Raw genomic sequence first — 6,916 nt, forward strand, 5'->3', positions numbered from 1 at the left:
TCATTCAGAAAATGTTTAAGCAGAAAAGATAAGTGGTTCTTAGAATGAGAGGGAAGGAAAAGGTTGTTTTTTTAAGCATTTCTGATCCATATTATTGGAAGTAACATTCCTATCAATCAGATAATTTACATATAAGATAATTGATTAGATGTACTGGAATCTTGATGTAATCTCTTTCAACTATCAATAATTATATATTTTCATCCTTTTTAATGTCTTTAAAACTCTAACTTTTGCTTTTATTTATTTTTTATTATATACTTTTAACCACCATCAACAACAAAAACATTTGGCTAAAGCAATACCACAAACTACATTGTTTACAATTTGTTTTAAGATATATAAATGAGATGTGTGTGCTAATATAAACATCCTCTGCTTTTGAGTACCCTTTGGATTTATTTTACTTGAATATTTTTTCTCCATTTTGTAGATACCTTTTTAGGGTAATCATGGTATGTATTATTCTTATTCTCTTTTCTTCTCTTCACATAATTCCCTTGTATTTCCAATATTCGTCATTTCAATAACATAATAGAATACACTACATTCAAATATTGTAATCTATTCAGCCATGTCCCCTATTCATTACATTTCTGATATTTCCAGTTTTGTCATAATAAACAAAACTTCCATGAATATTTTCATACATATATAGCTTTTTACTCTCTCAATAATGCCCCAAGGGCCTAACCCTAGTAATGGGATCTCTAGGTCAATGAGCATGAAAAGCTTTACAACTCTTAATATGTAATTCCATCTTGTTTTCTAAAAAAAAAAAATGAGCAGCTGCTATAGCAATGTAATAATGACCTGTTTCTCCATGTTTCTATCAGCATTTAATTTGATCATTTTAGCTTGGCTGGTTTTCAGTCAACATATATTACCAGGATCATATTTTGCTATACTGATCCTTAAGTAGCAGATACAATATATCACCAGGACCATACTCTTTCCAAAACAAGTCTTTCCAGCTTGGTCATACCCAGGGGAGCTTTTGGTCCAGTGCCACAACCCCTCAAGGATACAGGATTACCTACATACTATGAATGTAAAGATAGGAGTTTTTCAGAATATTTACACTCTGTAAGTCATTGTTGTCCCACCAAAAACTCCGTTTAGATTATGTGTATGCTCAGGCTTAGATCTACTACTAATCTTATAGAGGTGTGTCGGATCTCTTCAGATATCTAGCTTATTTATCTTATCTAAGGTTCTATTCAACTCCTTAACTTCTTTTTTTTTTTTGTTAGATTTATCTCTTTCTGAGCAGGGAAAAATTGAAGTCTGTCACTATTATTATTTTTATCTATTTCCATATGTCTATTTTATTTTTTTCTTTAAAAATCTGGGAGCTATAACACTGGGATCATATAGGTCCAATATTGAAAATGCTTCATTATCCATAGTAACCCCTCCCCACCAACGTGATATAGTTACACTGTTCATTCCTTCTAATTATGTCCATTTTATCCCCATCTCTGTCAGAGATCATGACTACTACTCCTGCCTTCTCTGGATCAGATGAGGCATCCTATATTCTGCTTCAGCCCCTTTCCTTCACTTTACCTTTGTCTTTTGTTTTTAGTGTCTCTTGTAAACAACACATTATCAGATCTTAGATTTTGATCTTTTCAGTTATCCAGTGTGACATTATCTTGTGAAATATATCCTCTATATATCTCTTTCCTCTGTAAAATAAGGATAATAAGAGCATTTATCTCACAGGATTGTTGTAAGGATCACATATAAGCAAGAATGCAAACCTTTATTTTTAGATCTCATAGTGATATTTGTGTAACTAGTATTATAATTATCATTGTTGTAGGAGAAACATACTCAAGTTTGTACCAGAGTCTCACCCCAAGAATGGGAGACTCAAACTCCATTCAGTCCAGAAGTAAGAAAAGAATTTTATTTGAAGAAAAAGAGGTTTAAGGTGGCATAATAGCCTGCCAGTTGATAGAATAGCCTTAGGGCCTATGAACAAACCCAGGGGTGGGGGGCTAGTAGAGTAGCCTCTCTGGAGCTGATGGAATAGCAGCTCTCTAAGAGTGGAGTAGCAACTAAGTGTGAGTGGCACCTCTGTGCCCTGTGGATCAGGGTTTGCATATTGATTAGGGTCTGGGGGATTGTCATCTCCCATTCCAGAGAAGCCTTCACCTTTCCTGAAAATCTTGGAAAATAAGTCTGACCAAATTCAGATGGAGGTATGCTTTGGGGTTTGATATGTATGTCATGGAGAATAAGGAGCATGCACAGGTTTGGGGGATTCTTCTGGAATGCCAGAGTGCTTATTCCACAGGTCCTATGTTCCCCCATTGTCCACTTAGACATCATTTGTCAATGTGAGAGAGATCTCACTACACTGTTGGAATGTGAACATGGAGAGGGGGGTAGATGCAGTTCAGTAGATGACCACTATAGGTAGTTAATTATGTCTAACAATTTAGAACTAAAAAAAATATAGAACAATATAAATAATTAATTAAACAGATTAGGTACAGCTGATGCCCAGTGTGGACCATTACAGATCCAGTACAGGTGACTGACATTACAGAATGGGGAAATGATCAATTTGCAATTTATGCTTAGTTAATTCAGAAACTCTAAGTTTTGCAGTTGATGTTTAAGTAGTGCTAACTGGTGAGAAATACACAATTTCAGAATATGAGGGTCTTATTTCTATAACTGCCCCTCACTGCCAATCTCCATCATTATCATTTGCTGTGTATAGAGAGTTTCTCTTCCCTTTCTGTTGTTTTAATTTCTGATTTTATGTCTTTATAATAGCTGACACATTGCTTCTCCTCCTCTATCATTTCATGTTTTTGCTCCTTTGTTTTAAAGGTAAGTCCAAAGTTAGACCATTGGTTCTGATTTTTTATGAAGAGAATTCACTCCAATACATTAATGCATTTATTATGAAGATATTCTTTCTTTTTTTCACATTATTTAAATACAGATTGTAATCTGTGAAATTTCTCTTGGCAACAACCTATATAATTACTATAATAAATTAATACCATCATAATGCTTAAATATCATGATTTTTTTCAAAGTGAGAAGTTAAGATTTCTTTGTAGCCATGTCATAGTAATGTTGGACAGATAGACTTCCTGGAATATGAAGTGGATGGCGGTATCCAGAATTCAGGGTCTTAATCTTCAATTTAGCATTTCATACTAAGCTGACCATCCCCAATAGGTTTTATCTAATTTGAGTCATAGGAAGATGGACAATGTTTCTAGTCTAAAGTTCAGTGGTATATTGCCTTTGAGGAGAATAGTAATGATCAGAGGTAGTCTGGACTAGAGAAAGACTAGAAATCTACACAATGCCTGGAAAAGGCATTAATTATACTCCTATACAACTACATAGTAATTGTGTCATTGCTGTCAAATACAGTGATGTCCAATTCTTGATGTTGTTCATGCTTCATCTGATGCTACTTATATATCAGGGAACATAGGAAGGGATGAGGGCTATGGAGGTCACTCCAGTAGAACTCCTTGCCAAACACCTAAGAACATTCTCATGCCTCTTTTAACTGCATATAACCACTGATGACATTGCAAAAGGTCCATATCCACTGGAAGAACTCTGTCCATGGAAGAGCCTACGTTAGGAGGTAGTAGGTTTCCCCAAACTGGAAGTCTTCAAGCAATATTTGAAAGACCACTTGCAAGGCACATTAAAGAAGAGATTTTTGGTCAGGTAAAATTTGTTCAAGATGACCCCTGAGACCCTATCTAACTTGTATATTCTCCAAAAAAATGGCTTCTGAATGGCATATGAGGTATTTACAATAATGGATTATTAGTTTCAGTGTGTTATTGTTATTATTATTGATATTGTATTATACCTTTAGGGACCTCCCACAAATACATGCAGATATCTTCCAATGTTTTATTCTTTTCAGTGTTTGAAGTCATCTTTTCATTCCCAATCAATTCTACTTTTCTGTGACTGTCTTCAGTGACCTGCCTCTCACAGTGAACATCATGACCCACCCCTTTTCTTTTCTGAGAATGCATAAATAATCATTTATAGATATACCTCCCTTCATTTATGGAAATCTCCCATAATGGGAACTCCTAGAACTTCTTTCCTTCTTTACTGTATTTCTAGAATTATATCCCTTCTACTCAGTCTTGCCATATTTATCACAGTTAATATTAAGTCATGCCCAGTTCTCCATTTCATGATCTTAAAGTCCAGCTACATTGTGGAGGTGGAGTTTCTAGTCAATTAATGAGTATCATTTAATCTATATAAAGTACTTTTTTGTATAACTTTAAGATTCATATATCTCTGGAAATGTGAATTCTCATCCAATTAATGTATATGCAATCCAAGCAGCAGTTGTGGAGAAACTGGCTAGGTTCAGTCTTCAAAATCTGTCAATAATAAAAGCATAATTCATCCTATTATGTGAAGAGCTTCTGCTTTAGGAACTTGTAAACTTCACTTACTTCTGGTGCATTTGAGTCAGTTCACATGCTAGTAACCAAGGTAACTGCTTTGACCATAAATATATTTATTATATAACAAATGACACAAATAGAACTTGGAAATCCTATGAAAAAGAGCACTGATTTTGGAATTAAAAGATAGAAATTAGAATCTTGGATTTACCACTTGGGTGATAAGTCATTTAACTTCTTGCAGCTTGAGTTTTCTCATTCGTAAAATAAAGAGATTGGGCAAAATGAGTTGGACAATCCAACTCAAAATTTATGATTCTATGACATGAGTCTAGTAGCAAGAAGCAAAGTCATGACATCTATCCAAAAGTAAAGTAAGTAGAGGAGTTTCTTTGGTGATGACTATAGTGCTACTTCACTTTATTCTCTCTTCTTCTTGAAATCTCATTCCATTTGTGCCTGATTCCCCTCCTCATATGAATAGTTCAGGTCATTCCCTAATAGAGGCCAAATCCAGTGCTTCCATCATTATCATTACTCTCATTCACATAACTTGCCTTTTCCCTCCAAGCCCTCTCTCAATGCCTTCCATAGTTCCTCCTTAATTACTTTTCCCATGTACCTTTGGCTTTAGCATCCTAGAAATCAAATTTTTTTTCTTATTCTCACCATATTTATTTCACCAGTATTTGTTTGTGGGACTCTGATAAAAATGGTTAGATTTATTAAGGTCTCTCAGTGTGAAAAGTCAATTTTTCTGCCTATGACATACTTATCATTCAATCAATTAATAAACATTTATTAAGCATCTACTATATGCCAGCTACTATGCTAGGTATTGGGAATACAAAAAGAAGCAAAAAACAGTCTGTGCCCTCAAGGAGCTTATAATCTAATGGAGGAAACAGCATACAAATAAATATATATAAAGCAAGTTACATACAGGAAAAATAAGAAATAATTAAGGAAATAAAGAGAAAACACTAGAATTAGTAAATTTTAGTTAGGACTTTTAAAGGAAGCCAGTGAGATCCCTAGGCAGAGTAGAGGAGGAAAGACATGCTAGGAATGAGAAACAGGTAGATAATATGCCCAGAGCCAAGAGATGCAGTGCCTTGTTCATAGTAGCCAGGAGGGAGGGGTCACTAGATCAAAGAATATATAATGGGGAGTAAAGTGTAAGGAAATTGGGAAGACAGGAGGAAGCTTATGAAGGGCTTTGAATGCCAAAGAGAGCATTTTGTATTTCATCCTGTAGGTGATGAGAATCAGTGGAGAGTAGATGAATAATATGATTAGACTTATGTTTTAGGAAAATCACTTGAGTTACTGAATGGAATAGGGAGAGATAAAGGTAGATTATTTTTGTTTTTATATAGAAAGCTTGCTTTCCATTGAAATCTCTCTCCTTCTCCTTTCCCAGCAAAGACCATGAGCTGAATCACATTCAAATGCCAAATCCCCTGTATGTGTTGGGGTCCCCAAGTCTCATTCCTAACCTTCAAAAAAGCAAAGGTAGATAACTAAGGATGAATACAAAAGAGTGATATGATCCTGTAAAAATACCATCAGGAACACTAAAGCTCAGAATGAGCTGTTGCTGGCAAAAAATACGCAAGACAACAAAAAAGGGTTTTTGTGGTTATGTTGGAGCAAGAGAAGGATCAGGAAAGAATAGGACCAATATTTGTAATGGATGGAACAGTGATAATAGATGTCAGAAAAAATGAAAAAAAAAAGAACTTAATTCTTATTTTGTTCCTTTTTTCTTTGCCAAGAGGAATGATTTTCAGGAGAAAAAAAAAACAAAAGTGCATGGCAGGGAATTGAAATCCAAGTTAAGTAAGGAGATACAGTAAGAGCTGCAAGAGACCTACCTTAGAGGAGGAACTAGAGCTAAGAGTGGCAAAGTGATTTTCCCATATCACACAGGCAGTAAGCAAGAACGTGAGTAATCAAACATAGTTAATTTGACTCCATAACCAGCAGTTTTCACTTTTTGTTAGTGACTTAGATGAAAGTATGGATGGCATGCTCATCAAATTTGAAGGTGATATGGAACTAGAAGGGATAACTAACATGCTAATCAAAAGAATCTGCTGTTCAGGGGAATCCAGATGAAATATATCAAAGAAAGAGAAGGTTTTGACAAATTTTATTTCTACTCAAATGGTAAGGAGGAAAATAGTGATCAGCAGGGGCAGCCTCCAAGCCTGAAGTAGGCAACACATGGGTGGAAGAGTCAATGTTTAGTCAAAAACCCAGGGACCTTCAATGCTTCACATATATGTATATGTATATATATATATATATGTATATATATATATAATTTTAGACAAAGAGCCAGCATGATACCAATGGAAGATTGCTCTTTTATCTCCAAGACTAATAAAATGAAGGTCTTTTCTAAATTGCCTAATGAGGACGGAGGAATGAGGTATAGGGAAGTAGGAGTGATGAACAGGAATGTAGAAATGAAGAGTAGGAAA

Source organism: Monodelphis domestica, chromosome 1 (genome assembly GCF_027887165.1).
Source record: "Monodelphis domestica isolate mMonDom1 chromosome 1, mMonDom1.pri, whole genome shotgun sequence".
NCBI lineage: Eukaryota > Metazoa > Chordata > Mammalia > Didelphimorphia > Didelphidae > Monodelphis > Monodelphis domestica.